The sequence below is a fragment of the Phyllobates terribilis genome, unplaced genomic scaffold (genome assembly GCF_046119375.1).
Source record: "Phyllobates terribilis strain yellow unplaced genomic scaffold, ASM4611937v1 Scaffold_2__4_contigs__length_985480577, whole genome shotgun sequence".
NCBI lineage: Eukaryota > Metazoa > Chordata > Amphibia > Anura > Dendrobatidae > Phyllobates > Phyllobates terribilis.
Window position 1 is genome coordinate 855,254,161 of NW_027362762.1, and position 18,334 is coordinate 855,272,494.

The window sequence follows — 18,334 nt, forward strand, 5'->3', positions numbered from 1 at the left end:
GGGGATCCAGCTTCTGCCTTCCAGGCTTCACCAGGCCTCTCTTTCTCTAGGCCTCACCAGGCCACTCTTTCTCTAGGCCTCATCAGGCCACTCTTTCTCTAGGCCTCACCCTTGTATCTACGGTCAGGTCTGACTATGTGCTGTCCCGTACTCTATTGGGTCGTTTGTATGGGCCTCTCAGACCTGAGTTACTGGAGGTCTCACTACCTCTAAATCCACGCCCACTATCCCCAGAACATCTTGAAAGGTCTCTAACTTCTACTGTAGCCGTCCTATTATTTGAAGGGCCCTTTCTCAGTCTGGTCTCACAATTTATAGACGGCTGCCATCTTCTGCTGCTCAGACGATGCTGTCTTTCAATTCGCAGTCTGGCGAGATTCAACTGTTCTACCTCTTGCAGGTAGGTCACTCGGTACTCCATCAGCATGCGTATATATGCAAGATTTTCTTCCTTTCCTACAGCGGAGAATGACACCATGCCGTCTTCATCTGGTATCCAGTCCTGACGTTCATGTGGACTGCTTACTTTCATCACACCAGACTTCTTTACCATCATTTGCATGGCTTGGCCATTTCTCCCAATGAACTTTCTTACCAGAGCATGAGGCACCCGGATGACCTCTTCACGCAGACTTTGAGCTTTTCTCATAAGCTCCAGTTGTATAATGGCTTGTTCCGTCTTCAACCGGACAAACCGCTTTGTGCGACTACATCGCCAGAGCATGTCACTTAGGATAGTCACCTTCTTCGCTGTGACTTTGGCTGTGGATAGGACCACCAGTTGTTTAGCTTCTGAGGTCGAGTACACCTTACAGGCTCCCACGGCCTTCTTGAACTCTTCATGCACTGACTCTCTGGTGCATTCTTCTCTCAAATCTTCGGGTACATCTATGAGACACTTGTACCGAGACGTTTCTGTCTCACCAGTGGTCTTCAAATGATCATCTGGCTCAGGTTTCAGGGACAACGGACTTTCAGCTTCTTCACCCTGTATGCTTCCCCTGATCTGACTCACCGCTATGAACTCAAGAATTCTCGTCTTGACCACCCCCATTTCATACTTATTTTCTTTCAACACTTTCTCAGCTCTCCTCAGGTCCACCCTCTCATGGCCCAAAGGACTGAGCGCAACTTGTTTGCCCTTCTCCTTCTGCAAGGAGGCCTCGTTCACTGATTGGTACTTTGCCAGGTGACCTTTGAGCTCGACAACTTCTTTCTCTAGCTCAGCTATTCGCCTCTCTGCAACCCATCTTTGAAGCTCTTCCGGCTTCAACTGCTCCTTCATCAGCAGAATTTTCTTAGAGCTCTCTGTCTCCAATGCGCCCACTCGGCTCTCAACAGCCAGTCTCTCAAACTTGTCTTGCTTCAAATGGGCTTGTAGCGTCTCCTTGAGCTCCTTGATCTCGGCTCTTACATCCACCGAATCATCCAAGCTCGCATTATTCAAAGAGGCATTTGCTTCATACCTCCCTTCTCCGATGGACTCCTCCATCCTGCAGATTCTATCCTTAAGGCACATCTCTGGAGATCACCACAGAACGTCTGCAGCTCCTTCACCTGAGCTTCCATACCTGGGATCTTTCTGCGGAGATCATCATTCTCATCACGGGTGTCCTGTAGAGTAGTCTCAATCACTTGGCGCATGTGCTCTGCATCCGTTTTATCATCCTCTAGTTTTTCCTTAACCTTGAGGAGATCCTCATAGTCTCTCTTGATTTGTTGCAGTTCCCTATTGAACTTTTCATGCCTCTTTTCTGCCTCATGGTCGTGACCAGACACTTCATCTTTTATTGCCTCTTTCAGGGCGGATAGCTCCTGGTCTCGCTGGTACAGAGAGTCCACCAGCTGCTCCTTCTCCTGCATTAGAGGCTTTACTTGGTCCTGGAATTGCTGCAGCTCCCTCATGAGTTCACCATACTCCTTGGATTCACACAGCTCCCGGTTGAACTGTTCGCGCAGTCGTTCTAGGTCTTGATCACGTCCAGAAACTTCATCCTGCAGCGCCCCTTTTAAGGCAGATAGCGCCCTATCCCTCTTGTGTAGACCCTCATCCAGCCTTTGCTTCTCCTGCATCAGCTGCTTCACCTGCTCCTGAAATCTCTGCACTTCCTTTGAGACCTCTGCTTCTTCTGCATCCACAGAGACTTTCTTCACTTGGTGCAGCTCTAACTGTACCAGGGAGAAACGATCGTTCATCTCGTACAGCTCATCTTCAAACACCGCTTTGTCAAACTTCAACCGAACAAACTCCTCTTGGGTTCTGCGGAGGTCCTCTTTAATTTTCTGGAACATCTCCTTCCATTTGTTGATTTCCTCGCTGCTTTCCTCCAGTTTTTTCTGCAAGTTCCTCACAACCTGGTGTATTTTCTGCCGTTCAGACTCCAGCTCTTGGTCAGGATTGACCTTCAGGGTGGCCGGTTCCTGATCCTTCTGTCTCAGTAGATCATCCTGCTTGTAACCAATCTGCAGAACTGCATCCAACTCTTCCTCCTGATCTTCTAAAGGAGGATCCACACTCGGAATAAAGGCACACAACATTGCATTTTCTTTATTTGCCCTTTCAGCAAAGGCTACAGGAGCAACTTTTTTGTGGCCCATGCGCCGTCGACGACGAGAGGGGGACTTTCTCACCTCGTCTAACTCCTCCTGACTGAACTCTCTTTCCATTGTCGTAGTGTCACCGTCAGCTATGGGGTCTGTGTCACTCCCCATGGTGTTGTGGACCAACAAGTCACCTCCCACTTTGACGTCAACCCCTTCTACTGGAGCTACCCCGTTATCAACGGTCCTATTGTCATTTTTAGGCGGTACCAACCCACAACCAGTAACCAATTTTGGTTTTCTATACTCTACGCTCTTTTGAAACGCCCCAGGAGGACTCACAGAATGGTCCGCTGCCGCAATTCTATACGGTGCCAACAGCTCCTGCCGTTACTGCACCATGTCCTGTTGCTGTAATTTTAACAGGTACCTTAACCGCTCAGCAGCTTCAGTCTCATCGGCTGCTCCCATCACAGCCATCTTTATCTGCTCTTGCATTTCTTCAGAACACTCTATTTTGCTGAAGAGTGTTTGCAGCCGGTCATCTAACCACTTCTCCATTCCGTCTGGAGATACTGCTCCATTCATAGCCATCGCGGTACACTGTTCACACTAGACACTTCACACCGCTCTCCCCGGAAAATTTTCGTGGCCCCACCAAGCCACAGCAAACCAGGTTTGAGTGCGACGACAATTTTCGTAACCCCGCCGAGTTACAGCCAGATGCTTTAATCTTCGTGACCCCGCCGAGCCACAGCAAGATGCTTGCATCCACAATCGTCGTCCTGTGCCATTACCCCTAGCAACCAGGCTGCCGTTGCCCGCATTCTCGAACCACATGTAAGGTAGCGCTATTCATCACGCTGGGGGATACTCGCTTCACTGGGTCAATCAAAGCACACATGCAACGTTTTTCCGGTAATTCACAGTACAGCAGTTTATTACTTCCCCTAAACCGCTCATAACATAGTCCTTCAGTGGCTCGCCGACATGTTACACATATAATATCCCAGAACCTTTCTAGTGACAGACATGCCCACTTGGCTCCAGATACAGCCTTCAGCAAGGTAACAATATCAATGTCCGCATCAAGCAGTGTTTTTACCTTTGCCGGGTCGTAGCTGCTTCAATCAGCTCGGTTCTGCCACAGCTGTGGCTTTAAGGCTTCCCAGGTGGGGGCCTCCGGGCCACGTACCTTCAAAGGCTACTAGTATCTCAAACACAGGGGGATCCAGCTTCTGCCTTCCAGGCTAGTGGAGTCCCACACAGCGACCAGGCCTCTCGCCCTCCAAGGCTACTGGTATCCTAAACACAGGGGGATCCAGCTTCTGCCTTCCAGGCTAGTGGAGTCCCACACAGGGACCAGGCTTCTCGCCTTCCAAGGCTACTGGTATCCTCAACACAGGGGTATCCAGCCTCTGCGTTCCAAGCTTTACCAGGCCTCTCTTTCTAGGCCTCACCAGGCCACTCTTTCTCTAGGCCCCACCAGGCCACTCTTTCGCTAGGCCTCACCAGGTCACTCTTTCTCTAGGCCTCACCAGGCCACTCTTTCTATATTTCAAAACTACCAGGGTTTATATATCCTTTTGTGCACACAGGACCTGTGATGATGTCACAGTCATGTGCTCAGTCACCTGAGGGGGAGGTAAATGGTCAGCTAGAGCACACCCCCTGGACATTCTAGCAATGCAGCAAGCCACTGCATTTTCCTTATACCAGCAAGGTGAAAGCTGGAGCTACGTGCAGGCTTGTAATGTGACTTTTTCCCATCTCAGGCACCAGTTCCCAGGTGCAACTGTAAGGCTTAGTGCCCACGATGCAGAAATGAAGCAGAAATTTTCCTGAGCATTTCTGCATCTCCTTGGCAGAAAAACACATGCGGTTTTTACATCCATTGTTTCAATTCCAAGTGCGGTGAAATTGCAATAAAAATGCAATTGTTTTTTGGGTCCTTTTTTTACCACGTTCACTGATTGCTAAAACTGACCTGCCATCATTTATTCTCCATGTCATTACGAGTTCGTAGACACCAAACATGTATAGGTTCTTTTTTATTTAAGTGGTGAAAAAAAAATCCAAAATTTGCTAAAAAAGACGCCATTTTCCGATGCCTGTAGCGTCTCCATTTTTCGGGATCTGGGGCCGGGTCAGGGCTTATTTTTTGCGCGTCGGTCTGACGTTTTTTTTATACCATTTTGGGGTAGATCCGATATTTTGATCGCCCATTATTGCATTTTTGCATCGACCAAAAAACTGTAAATCTGGTGTTTAGAATTTTTTTCTCGTTACGCCGTTTACCGATCTGATTAATTCTTCTTTTATATTGATTGGGCGATTCTGAACGCGGCGATACCAAATATGTGTATGTGTTTTTTTTTTTTAATTATTTTATTTTGAATGGGGCGAAAGGGGGGTGATTTAAACTTTTATATTTTTTTTTTATATTTTTAAAAACATTTTTTTTACACTTACTGCATGCTTCAATAGTCTCCATAGGAGACTAGAAGCTGCAGCAGTCTGATTGCTTCTACTGCATACAGGCGATGAGCAGATCGCTTGTATGCAGCAGAAATGCTCACTTGCTATAAGCGCTGACCACTAGGTGGCGCTCATAGCAATTGAGACATGACAACCAAAGGCGTCTGCTGCAGACCCTGGGTTGTCATGCCCACCCATTGGTGACCCGCGATTACGTGACGGGGTCACCGATGGGTGGGGCTTAGGACGCGCGTCCCAGAATCGCGAGTTAAATGCCGCTGTCAGAGATTGACAGCGGCATTTAACTGGTTAACAGCCGCGGTTGGATCGCTTTTCCACCTGCGGCTGTTGCGGGCACATGTCAGCGTTGCGGGCACATGTCAGCTGCAAGAATCAGCTGACCTGTACCCAGTTCAGTGTGGGCTTAGCGCCAGAGCCCCCGCTGAACCGGCCTTTCCGACCTGGTGCGTACTATTAGTGACCAGGTCGGAAAGAGGTTGAGCAAGAGGCATCACTAACCATACAACACCATGAAGACCAATGAGATCTCCAAACAAGTTAGAGACAAAGTTGTTGAGAAGTATAAGTCAGGGTTGGGTTATAAAAAAATATCCCAATCTCCAACGATCTCCCGGAGCACCATCAAATCCATTATCATCAAATGGAAAGAACATGGTACCACAACAAACCTGCCAAGAGAGGGCCGCCCACCAAAACTCTCAGCCCTGGCAAGGAGGGCATTAATCAGAGGCAGCACAGAGACCAAAGGTAACCCTGAAGGAGCTGCAAAGTTCCCAAGCAGAGACTGGAGTATCTGTCCATACGACCACAATAAGCCATACACTTAATAAAAGTGGACTTTAGAAACTTGCACACAAAAATTGTAAGGCTCATTTTGAGTTTGCCAAAAGACATGTGGGAGACTCCCCAAATGTATGGAAGAAGGTCCTGTGGTCAGATGAGACCAAAATTTAACTTTTTGGCCACCAAGGTAAACGCTATGTCTGGTGCCAAACCAACACATCTCATTACGCCAAGAATACCATCCCCACAGTGAAAAATGGTGGTGGCAGCATGATGCTGTGGGGATGTTTTTTGGCAGCAGGGACAGGGATAATGGTCGTAGTAGAGGGGAAGATGGATGGTGCGAAATACAGGGATATTCTTCAGCAAAACCTGATGATCGAGGAAGACATCACGGTTTAAAGCAAATCATAAAAAAGAGAGACTGGAATTTGCCAAAATGAATATTGACAAGCCCCAAAACTTCTGGGGTAATGTCCTTTGGACAGACGAAACAAAACTGGAGCTTTTTGGCAAGTCACGTCATCACTGTGTTCACAAATGAAAATGAGAAAAACAATGAAAACAAAGAAAAGAGAATTGTACCTACTGTGAAACATGGAGGAGACTCGGGTATGTTTTGGGGCTTCTTTGCTGTTTTGGGGCTACTTTGCTGCACAGGTTGTCTTGAGTCTGTGCAGGGTACAATGAAATTGAGCATTGCGTATAAGCTAGGCATATCACTCTCCACAAGGAAAACCATTACTCCTTAGATTCCAGCCTTAAGTCTCTCATACAGCCAAATCAGATCACATACTTTGCACTGATGAGGGGCAATACCGTGAAACACGGTGTCTGCAAATTCAGATTCTGGTTTAGCTTTTATCAGAGGGGCAATACCGCGAAATACTGTGTCTGCAAATTGAGATTCTGGTTTAGCTTTTATCCTAAGTCATATGGCAAGGCTCGTTAAAGGGTCGATATTGACTTTTAGGATTGCTACTACCAATAGGTAGCACTAGAGGCAATTTACAATAATATCAAGGCATTCTGGAGCTAAATGTGCTGCCCATTGTATTGGACGGAGTCACAGGTCATGGCTCCGCCAACACGATAATGACCCAAAACACACATCTAAAAAAATCCAAGAATAGCTAAGAGCAAAGAATCGGACTCTTCTGAAGTGGCTTCTATGAGTCCTGATCTAAATATTATAAATATCTGTGAAAGGAGATGAAACATACAGTTTGGAGAAGGCACCTTGATACCTGAAGCCGTTTGTTCATAAGGAGTGGGCCAAAATACCTGTGGACAGGTGCAGACGTCCCATTCAGAGTTGCAAAAACCATTTGTTTGATTGCCTCATAAGGTTGTGCAAAAAATTAAGTCAAGGGTACCATCTTTTTTTGTCCAGGCCATTTTCATTAGTTTTTTTTTTCTTTTGAACCACAATTCAAAAGCAATGTCTGATTTTCATTACTTGATAGTCAGGAAATTTAAATTGAAAATTACTTTTGTCAGTTTCAGTGACCATTGTGGGCTTTTCTTACGTCAGAGGTCACCAACAATTTTGTCCACGTTTGCATGTGGCCTCCCGACTCTTACCAGACAGATGATGTTGGGGGAGAGAAGAAACTGGTACATTGGGATTTCCAACAACCAAGCCTTTTATTCTCTCTGGAATATAAACCATCATCAGAAGAATCTGTCAGTGGCTCTCATACAGCACACAGAAACTCCTGTGTATGAAGGAGTCAGGGGACATATCTGTCAGCTGAACGAATGTTCAGCCAATGTGCAGGGATGGACTGGCCCACCGGAGAATCCTCTGGTGGAATCTGGACTGTCTTTCAGGGGGGTCCATAGCAAAAGACCTTGCAGCCATTATGGAGCCCCCTACTTGGGGAGAACCCAGTGCCATACAGCTCCCTGGCGATTGTGCCGGTCTGAATTTCACCGAGCCACTCACCACACACTACAGAGACTGGAGCAGCACACCATGGGAACGCAGTGAGGGGAGTTTTTTTTTTTTTATTATTTTTTCAGTTATTACTTGTGGGAGCCCCATACTGTATATAGGGGGTTGTGGGAATATAATACTGTATATAAGGGAGCTGTGGGGGACATTATACTGTATATAAGTGCCTGTGGGACCCCCATACTGTATATAGGGGGTTGTGGGAATATAATACTTTATATAAGGGAGCTGTGGGGGACATTGTTCTGTATATAGGGGGCTATCATACTGTATATAGGGGAGCTGTGGGGAACATCATACTTTATATAAGTGGCTGTAGAACCCTCATAGTGTATATAGGGGAGCTGTGGGGAACATCATACTTTATATAAGTGCTTGTGGAACCTTAATAGAATATATAGGGGAGTTGTGGGGAACATTGCACTATTTATAGGTGACTGTGGTGCCCCCATACTGCATATAGTAACCATCATGCTGTATATAGGGGCTGTGGGGCCACTAGGAAGTTGTGGGGACATTATATTGTATATAGAGAGATGTGGTGGACACATACTATATACAGTGAAGGAAGTAAGTATTTGATCCCTTGCTGTTTTTTGTAAGTTTGCCCACTGACAAAGACATGAACAGTCTATAATTTTAAGGGTAGGTTAATTTTAACATTGAGAGATAGAATATCCAAAAAAAATCAAGAAAATCACATTGTATAAATTAGAGATTTTTTTGCATTTTACAGTGAGAAATAAGTAGTTAATCCCCTACAAACCATTATGAGTTATGGCTCCTACACATCAGTTAGACACTCCTAATCAACTTGTTACCTGCATTAAAGACAGCTGTCTTACATAGTCATCTGTATAAAAGACTCCTGTCCACAGACTCAATTAATCAGTCAGACTCTAACCTCTACAACATGGGCAAGACCAAAGAGTTTTCTAAGGATGTCAAGGACAAGATCATAGACCTGCACATAGCTGGAATGGGCTACAAAACCATAAGTAAGACGTTGGATGAGAAAAATTGTATAAAATTTCTCTAATTTATACAATGTGATTTTCTTGATTTTTTTGGGGGATATTCTATCTCTCAATGTTAAAATTAACCTACCCTTAAAATTATAGACTGTTCATGTCTTTGTCAGTGGGCAAACTTACAAAACCAGCAAGGGATCAAATACTTATTTCCCCCACTGTATAAGGAGTTGTGGGAGAGATACTGTGTATGGGGGGCTGTGGGGCCACCAAACTGTGTTGCAGGGACTCAACCTATGCTGGGGTCACCATACTGTGCTTCTGTGGAGGAACTTACTGTGGGGGTACTGTATGTGTGTGTGTTGGAGGGTCATCTTACTTAAAGCGAGACATGAAAGGGGTTTCATAGTATATGAAAACACAAAGTGGCTTCTCTGGGCAAATTACATTGATTACTTATCCCTCGGATAGGTCATCAATATCGGTGGGGGGCCAACGCGCATCATCCCTGCCAATCAACGGTAATAGCCTCCGGCATCAGCTAGATGTAAACGTGTGTGTAATTTTGTATTATTATTAAAGGGGTTTTGCAGGCCAGGGCTAATCTTCAGGCACTCTATCATGCCAAATCCTGACACCCTGGAGTGTATAATGTTTTTCACAGATAGCACTTGTACTTATAATAGTGAATGAGGATGTTCACACGTCTGTGATGTTTTACGGACCAAGCGTTCCGCACAAAATCGCGAAGACATGCCCGATATTTCAGTCTGCAGCGGTGCCCGAAGAAATTATAGTCACTGCTCACAGCACTGAGAGCAGAAGCTGTAAGCACGCCCCGACATTGACTGACAGCCAACTCTGCGCAATGATGGTGCAGGTTAAAAGCGTTATCTGACCTGACAGGTTCCCTTTAAGATAAGCAATTTATAGGTCTATATAATATCCACTTGCATGGAATAGTAATGGCTTTAGCAGATGAGTGGCCATCGTTTGGTTACAGTTGTTACATGACATTATGTCGTGAGACCGGCAGGAAACACAGAGCTGAGAACATAGGCGCCAATCTGGGAGTAAGGATTTTATCAACCTTCCATGATCAACGTTCCAATCTCGGGCCGCAATGCACTAAGTAACTGCACGTCCCCCTACCTGAGTGTGACTACTTCACATATTCCTATGAGGCTGTTGCAATTGGTTCATGAGATGGGTAGTCAGTCCGTGCATTGCGATCCGAGATCTGACTGATCAGAGGTATATGACCCCAAGGCTATAGGGTCTAGGAGAGGGGAAAAGACAGAAAACACGGGCGCAGATCTAAGTGCAGATTATTAAGTTCAGCTATTTTTCAGAAGCTAATTTGCTCACCTTTGATGTAGCTTGTGGCATAGCGAATCGACCTCTTAGGTCTGACTGAGATGCCTTGACTCCTTGATGTGCAGCTATAGTCTGGATACAACGGATCTCTCAGCCAGGAGACCGTGGAATGAAGGTCAGGAGAAAATGAAAGGATTCATCCAGTCTATTCAGCGCTCCCAGGAGACAGGCACCAGGCAGAGGTATTAAAAGTCTTCAGAAATTTACTTAGATAAAAATCATCAAAAAAAACGATACATAGAACAACGCGTTTCGGCTATATATTTGTACGAAATAGCCTTCCTCAGGTAAGATCTGACTGATGATCATGGACGTCTGATATATCGAGCACAAAAATTTTTGCAACATCATGGAGCTATTAATAAAGGACTGTCCACTAGTGAACATCGCCTTTAGGCCACGCTCAGTATTTGGTCAGTATTTTACATCAGTATTTGTAAGCCAAAACCAGGAGTGGAACAATCAGAGGGAAAGTATAATAGAAACACGTCACCACTTCTGTATTTATCACCCACTCCTGGTTTTGGCTTACAAATACTGATGTAAATACTGACCAAATCCTGAACGTGTGAACGTGGCCCAAATCTGCTTTAGGCTGTCTGCCCACTATGCATTTTTTAAGCGTTTCCGCAGCGGCAATTCCGCTGCAGAAGCGCTTAAAAAACGTTTGGTAGAAGGTCAGCCATGTTCCCCAATGATAATCCGCATGTGCTGTGCACATGCTGTGGAAATTTCCGGAAAAATCCGAAGCACTACCAATTATTTTGCGGAAGAGCTGCGTTTTCGCCACCATTGACTTGCATTAGAACGCGCCAATTCCACAAGACTGCATCTGTAGATGTGCATTCCATGTGTTTCAATGTGCGGATGGTACCCGGGTCTGGAGAAGAGGAGACTCTCCTCCGGACCCGGGTACCATAGTACCTGTAAAAAAAAGAATAAAATAAATATTATACTTACCTTCTGATGGCCCCCGGTGTCCTTGTCTCGGCTTGCCGGCAACTCGCGGTGGACTCAAGGACCTGCGCTTACGTCATTTAGTCATGTGACGGGTCACGCGACCGCTGACGTTGGCAGGTCCTTTAGTATACCGCGAGCTGCCGGCAAGCCAAGACAAGGACACCGGGGGCCATCAGAAGGTAAGTATAATATTTATTTTTTTACCATTCTTTTGATCACACTATATAAATCCATACCGTTTGCATGGATGTATATAGTGTGACTAAGTTGTCAAGCACTTTCCAAGTGATGCTAAAATCGCTTGGAAAGCGCTTGACAACCCGCATGCGGAAATGCATGTGAAGAACGCTTCACATCCGCTTATCCCTGGCAGGAGATGCCAGGGAGATGCAGAAACGCTCAGGAAAAATCCAGAGCATTTCTGCATCGCGGGCACATAGCCTTATTTTTGCATTCGCATCTGTTTTTTTTTCTGTTGAGTTTGTGTTTTATACTGTTTTTATTTTTGCTGTTTGCACCGTATTCATCTGTCCATCTGCACCTTTCTTAAAGCCACGTTATATGTTTTTTTTTCTACTTCGCCAATGTGGGTAGTTTATGGTTTTTAGATTTTTCTGTCATATTTTTCATTTGCGACCCCCGCCTTTGATTCCCCCCCAGTGATATTATGAACCCCTGAAACCATGATGCAATTTTTGCTTCACTTTAGCAGAACATGCAACTTTTGTGCTAAAAAAAGTTGTAAAACAGGTTAAAGACAGAAATAAAGAGCATTTTTAATTAATTTGGCACAAAAAGAATAAATGGCTAAAAGTGACTTAACCCCTCCCCTCATATTATGAATTGGGGCCTTAGGTGGTAACAGGGTCGCTTTATAAAGTGGTTGCCCATAACAACCAATCAGATCACTTGTATCATTTCTTCCCCTACGTGGAGAAAACAGAAGCTGGCATCTGATTGGTTACTGTAGGGCAGTTCCATTTTGACACAGGCCTCGCTCTCCTGCTCGCAGTTCACGCAGGACAAGTCACCACTCACCACATGACAGTTCAGAAAGTTTGTCCCCCCCCCCCATGAGCCGCGGAGTGCGCTAGGCCACGGTTAATAGCGCACTATTTAGCGCAGGCAGCGGAGTCCTGTGAGGTGTCCGCGGCGGAGGAGCTGGGTCAGCGTGAATAGTACGGTAGTGACCTTCCGGTCTCAGTGTGTACAGCACCCCCGGCGGCTGCGGACACCACCTCCTCCGCTCCCTGCACAGCGCCATCTTGCGCGCTCTCGGCCCGCCCACCCGGAGGCGGAGAAGGAGGCCGGGAGCTCCGGTCACACCGATACCAGTAGCAGCCGCTCCTCCCCCGTCGCCGCCCACGCCACCCCGGGCCGGCCTTTGTTTCCGGTGCTCGCAGCGCCCTCTTGCTGCCCCTCCCCAGCTCGGTTTTGGGATCAGTACGAGGCGTCCGGAGCGTCGGTGAGAAGAAGGTAAACGAGCGGCTTGTTGGGAACTTGTAGCCAGAGCTGCCGGGGGGCAACGTGAGGGCGGCGGGGGGCGCGGCGCTGAGGGCTCCCAGGCCCGGCTCTGGGGAAGGGAGAAGAGCAGGCCTTGCACTTCCTCTGCTGCTGGGGTAAACATGCGGCGGGGGGCAGTGCACGGGGCTCGGGGCCAGCTTCTCGGAAGGGGACACTCCCCAAGGCCTCACATGGATGTGTCTAGTCATAGTGACAGCCAGGTACATGCCAGTGTCAGAGCCAGCACTGCCCTCAGATGGAGCAGCCCCTGCTCATCCTTACATGGGACTGCTGCTGTCACAGATCCAGCTCTGCTACATGAGTGCACTTCTCTGCACTCTGGCTAAAGTTACCCCCTGTCATCATGGGTCACTGACATGACTGGGCACTCTAATACTAACCACTCTGGTGACCTGGCACCATTGCTAGGACGGTGGGAACCCCATCAATGTCTATGTTCTCACACCTGCCACCCATTATGCCCATGCTCTGGCAGCTGAGCCCAGCCTTATGCCAGCTCATTGGTATCTACAGAATTTGGAGACGTGTATGGGCACCATTGGTGGCACAGCCTTGTGGGTGAAGCTCCTGCTTTTTTCCATTCTTCTGGGTTCAGATATAACAACTGGACAGTGTTACATTTACTAAAACCAATTGTTATATCAAATCCCTCTGGATCACAAAGTGCCAGGTGTGTTTAACTTGCATCCCTTGGGGGCTCCTTTCCTACAATAAGGGTAAGTCATAGGCCTCTGGCATGGAGGGTATACCACTGTCCTTATAATAAATCCTTGGTGTTGTAGTTTTCCTTTTTGGTGACTTCTTGCATTTAGTCATTGCTTAGTAATGTTGGTGGCAGTGCCAGGTTTAGCAGCTGTAATGAGCCAGCTAGGAATGTTTCCTGCTCTCTGTCTTTCTATGTTTGCATCTTGAGTGCTGCAATGCTGCAGATCCTCCATTCTCCTCTCCTGACAAACAGCCTGGATGTGTGTTTGTTACTGTAAATGTTATTGGAGGGAGGAGGGGAGGCCTGGGAAGGCAGCGGAAGGAGCTGGGAGGAAGGTTGGTGGCACCACATACTTACATTAAATAACAAAGAAAATCATTCTCATTGTCTTTATCCTTAGTTGCTTTCCAGCCCCACCTAACGCATGCATGAATCTTGTGCAGGGCTCCCAGGAATAGCACGGCTCTGCTGTTTGCATTGTGGAGGTTTTACATGCTATATAGGTGGATTCAGTTTGCTGTGCACATGTCATGTTGCCGTGCGTTCATGTCCATTGTTGACAGATCAGTGTTCTCAGCTTTGCTAACAACATCTGTAAAGATGTCAGGCACAGACTGTTTTTAGGTCGCCCTCGTGGTCAGGGGGCTATTTGTGACCAGCTTGTTTGGTCAGGGTTGGAGTGACACTTGTTTACTTGCTTGGTGACTCTTTTACAGGGAGATGTTCGGGTCTGATTTTTCTACGATGACATCACCGTCTTTAGAAGGGTGGACAAAAACTTTATCTAGTCTGGTCACATTAAGAGCAGTGATGTGGCAACAAGTTATGTAATGAAAAAGCCAAGTACAACAAAGCCTGACAATGAAATCTCCTCATTGGCCTCTAGTATGTAACGACGACCCATAATGGGGGTCACTGTAAAGTCTCTGATGATTATTATTTTATGATCTGTATGTTTCATTTGTTTCTTGGTGACAACCAATATTTACAATCCAGCTTTTTCAGACTCCTGATCTGCAGAGTAATGTCGGCCGAACCTAGTAACTTCTATGTAGAAAAAAAGAAAATCCAGCTAAGTTACTAACCTTGTAACCTCAATGGGAACAGCTGACCATCTAATCTGTATGGGCCTTCTGACTCTCCCCTGGCAGATGATGATGGGGCAGATAAGGGTAGGGTAGTTTGAATACAAAGACTGATTATTTTGTTCTCCATAGAGCTCCCCCCCCCCCCCCATTGAAAACACATGAACCCTCCGCTGAGCTGAACAGCTCTGTCTGGAGGGTCAGATAGATGTTGGCAGAATTGGCCTTGAAACTTATATTGGCACCTTCATTATTTATTATTAAAAAAATAATAAGTAAAATGATCCCCATTTTTCCTTATACCTTTTTGATCAATTGGGGTTCTATTTCTGATATCCCCTCTGGTCTGGAGAATGAAGAAGGCTGCAGGACTGATAGAACGCTGCATCTTTAATATTTCTTTTTTTCACCAAGCAAGGCCCAGGCCTCTTCCTGTACAAAGGAACTGCAGCCGACCACCTTAAAAACCGGTGAAGTGGAAGCAGTGCTTAAACATGTCAGATGCGAAGGTATCATTAAAGGGTTACTTCACTACTTTTATATTGATGACCAATCATTAGGACAGGGTGGCAATACCAGATTGGTAGGGGTCTGACACGTGGCAGCCACTCCGATCAGTTGCTATCTGTGCCAACAGTGGCCAGATTAGGGCAGCACGGTGACTCAGTGGTTAGCACTGCAGGCTTGCAGCACACTGGGGTCCTGGGTTTAAATCCCACCAAAGACAACATCTGCAAGGAGTTTGTATGTTTTCCCCGTGTTTGCGTGGGTTTCCTCCCACACTCCAAAGACATACTGTTAGGGAATGTAGATTGTGAGCCCTAATGGGGACAGTGCCCATAATGTCTGTAAATTGTATGAATTGTAAAGCGCTGCGGAATATGTTGGCGCTATATAAATAAAATAAAAAAGTTGCGGCGCTAAAGGGCCCTGGTTTTGTCAACAGTGTAGTGGCCGCTGCTGTGTACTGCAGCTCACATCCTATTCATCTATACAGCGGTGGCTTTAACTGATAGTTAATCCTATTGAAATGCCTTTACTTTGAGATGGGAATGTCTCTTTCCAAAGGGGCTCTCCACTACTATCTTAATCATAGTGGACCTAGGCACCGGAGGTTTAAGAAAACAAAAATAAAACTATGCTAGCCTCTTGGATAGGTTGTGCGCTTCTCTCTTTGGCTTGGATAGAATGTGAGGGCTGCAGCAGATTAGTTGCTGATTGGCTACAGCACTTACGTGATGTACTTGCCGGATGTTGAGGTCAGTGGCCACAATATGGAGTAAAGAGGAGCATTACCCATGTTTGAGGTGGGGGCTCACAATTTACTGTAGTCAGCTATACTACAACTGAAAGTTATATATACCGCTTGTGCACCTAGAATTTTGCTATTGATTTAATAAGCATTAGGGCTGTTTTTTGTTGTAAAGTCCTCATCACGTGTTGGGCTCCTCGACAACAACTGTCCAAGAAGCTAACAGGAAAAAGACAAACACACGATACAAAGGGGTGCCCTTAATTTTTAGTGCCACTGCTACTTTATTGCAGCAAATCATAGCAGTCATACTCCAACAGATATCCTAGCAAGGGATGAGCGGATGTGTTTTTTTTTTTTTTTTTTTTTATGTGAAGTAAATGAAAGAATTTTATTTTTGATATTATGCTTTTGAAGTCAATGACTTCTATTGAATCCGTACCGCTGTGTGCGGTCCTGTTTGCTGCGGTGTGCACTTCTCGGGGATGGGGGTCTCTGGACCCAGGGTCCCCACTGTTTTGTAGGCTTGCTAAATATGAAAAATCTGCCAGAAAGTTTAGCTGCTCTATAATACGACTGTTGGGTCCTCTTATATTTTGCATGTTGTTGGCAGCACATCCCTTATTCACATGGGCGTTTACTCAACGGCATAATGACGGCCATGTTTGCATGGGCCAATAATTGGCAATGAGTGCTCTCGTGGACATTTGATGCTTAATCGTCTCCTTTTGTGAAAGGTCCTCTTGACACCAGCGAGGAATGTTTAGACTCGTTGGCTACCTGATTATCAGGATTTGTTCCATTCCTGATATAAACATCCTCTTCAATACGTGAGACCAGAATATTGATCTTCACATGATTCTGAAGCTTACAGATATCTTTCATTTTGCATTTGGTTATTTAGAAATTAGAATAGGCGATCGAGGACTGGAATGTCAGTAGTGGAACATGCTTATGATGTACAGTATTCGAAATGCAAAATCCAATGATATGTAGTGACTAATCAGATGTTTCATCTACTATATAAAGTAGTGGTGGGAAATCTTTTTTTTTTTTTTTCCCTGTGAGAGACCATTTGCATATTTATACCATTCTTCGGGGGCTGTATAAATTGTGCGCTAACTCCACCCACAAAGTACGTCCTGACGCTAACTCTGGTGTCAGGATATAATCTTGAATTGCACTCACCTCAGCATTCAGTAGTGAACATTGCGTACATGTGCTCACAGAGTAAGAAGAAAGTAACGGGGTGGTGGCCATCAAAATACAGCTGCTGGCCCAAGCACTGCTGACCCCTGGAAACTACCTGGGGCCCGGATAAAAGGTCATCAAGGGCTGTAAACGGCCCATGGGCGTGAGATTCCCCACCCCTGATATAAAGCTTAGGCTGAATAAGAATTCTGAAAAGTAGAAAAAAAAAAATTAGTCTGAAATCATCTTGTCTTGTTTGTTTAGACGAGAAGCGATGTACTGGTGATATATACTCGTATGTAAGGTCAGATGCATGTACAGTTCGATGTTTGCCACATGACCTCTTGGGATCTCATGACTGCTTGGGATTTTTTCGACTGGGCTTTATGTATGGGTGTACGCCATCAGTATTAGGTTTGTGGAGGGGGTCTGACTCTTCGCACTCATTCTAGTCAGCAGTTTGAAGACACATTAGTGCTCTACATCTACATCTACATCTTTATTTTTATTGTTTACTAGGCACAGCTTCATATAGTAGCTATGTCCCTTTTACAGGTCACTGCATTTCATTCATAGTGTAATAGTAGCCACAGCTGCCATACAGACATGGTGTACAGGTTGTTGCTCCTGCACAGGCCATTCTTGTGATCGCAGGCTATGCATCAGGTGACCTCCTGTTCAATTCACCTGATAACTGCAGTCAATCATAATCCTTAAAGGTCTCATAACCAGAGAATGGGACATCATCACTTCCTGTCCCAGGTTGACCATCGGAGTGGCCTGCTCTAAAATAATAGTTCATAGCCAGTGAGTATACCTTTTTTGTAGTATTTTTATCACATTCTCTAACTTTTCCTTAATTAAAAAAAAGTGACAGTGACAACCCTTTCAGCTCCTTTAAATGCCTGATCTGTTCTCATAGATAAGCTGTTGCCAGAGTTGTCATCCAGCAAATTACTCCACTCTGCCTGTGGAAAACACATGCATGTCAGGCAAAATTGAATGCACACCTACGGTATATTAGTGAGTTGTTTGGCTGACCACTGCCTAATGTGTATTTACTCCTTAGGGGGAAACCAGGCAGCACAAATGAATTTATTCAGCCAAACTAAGTCCACTCTGTGACCAATGATCACACTGTTTCCTTGCAAAATCATGTGACTATTAATTCATAGTTTTGATGCCTTCAGTGTGAATGTACAATTTTCATAGTCATGAAAATACAGAAAAATCTTTAAATGTGAAGGTGTGTCCAAACTTTTGGTCTGTACTGTATGTATATGTATAAAACGTAGATATCGCCGAAATAAGACATCAGATCGCAGATATCAAAGTATCATTTTATTCCACTTCCTATGACCTACATGCCCATATAGACTGAATGGCAAGGTTGATCCTACTGACAGATTACCATATTTTTCGCTTTATAAGACACATTTTTTTCCCCCAGAATTGGAAGAAAAATAGGGGTGCGTCTTAGAAAGTGAA

The 18,334-nt window shown here is 45.5% G+C and overlaps 1 protein-coding gene across 2 annotated transcripts in view; it reads left to right on the top strand.

Annotated features, from left to right (window-relative positions):
- The first annotated feature begins 12,416 nt into the window (after positions 1-12,416).
- The window catches only part of TAOK1 (TAO kinase 1), an 89,101-nt gene continuing 83,183 nt past the window's right edge, over positions 12,417-18,334 (top strand). Inside the window, exon 1 of one of the 2 annotated variants that reach the window (XM_073667939.1) lies at positions 12,417-12,564. The gene's annotated coding sequence lies outside the window, so the exon portion shown is untranslated. Of the gene's footprint in view, positions 12,565-13,634; positions 13,654-18,334 lie in introns of those variants that run through there. The other variant, XM_073667940.1, reaches the window with a different exon arrangement.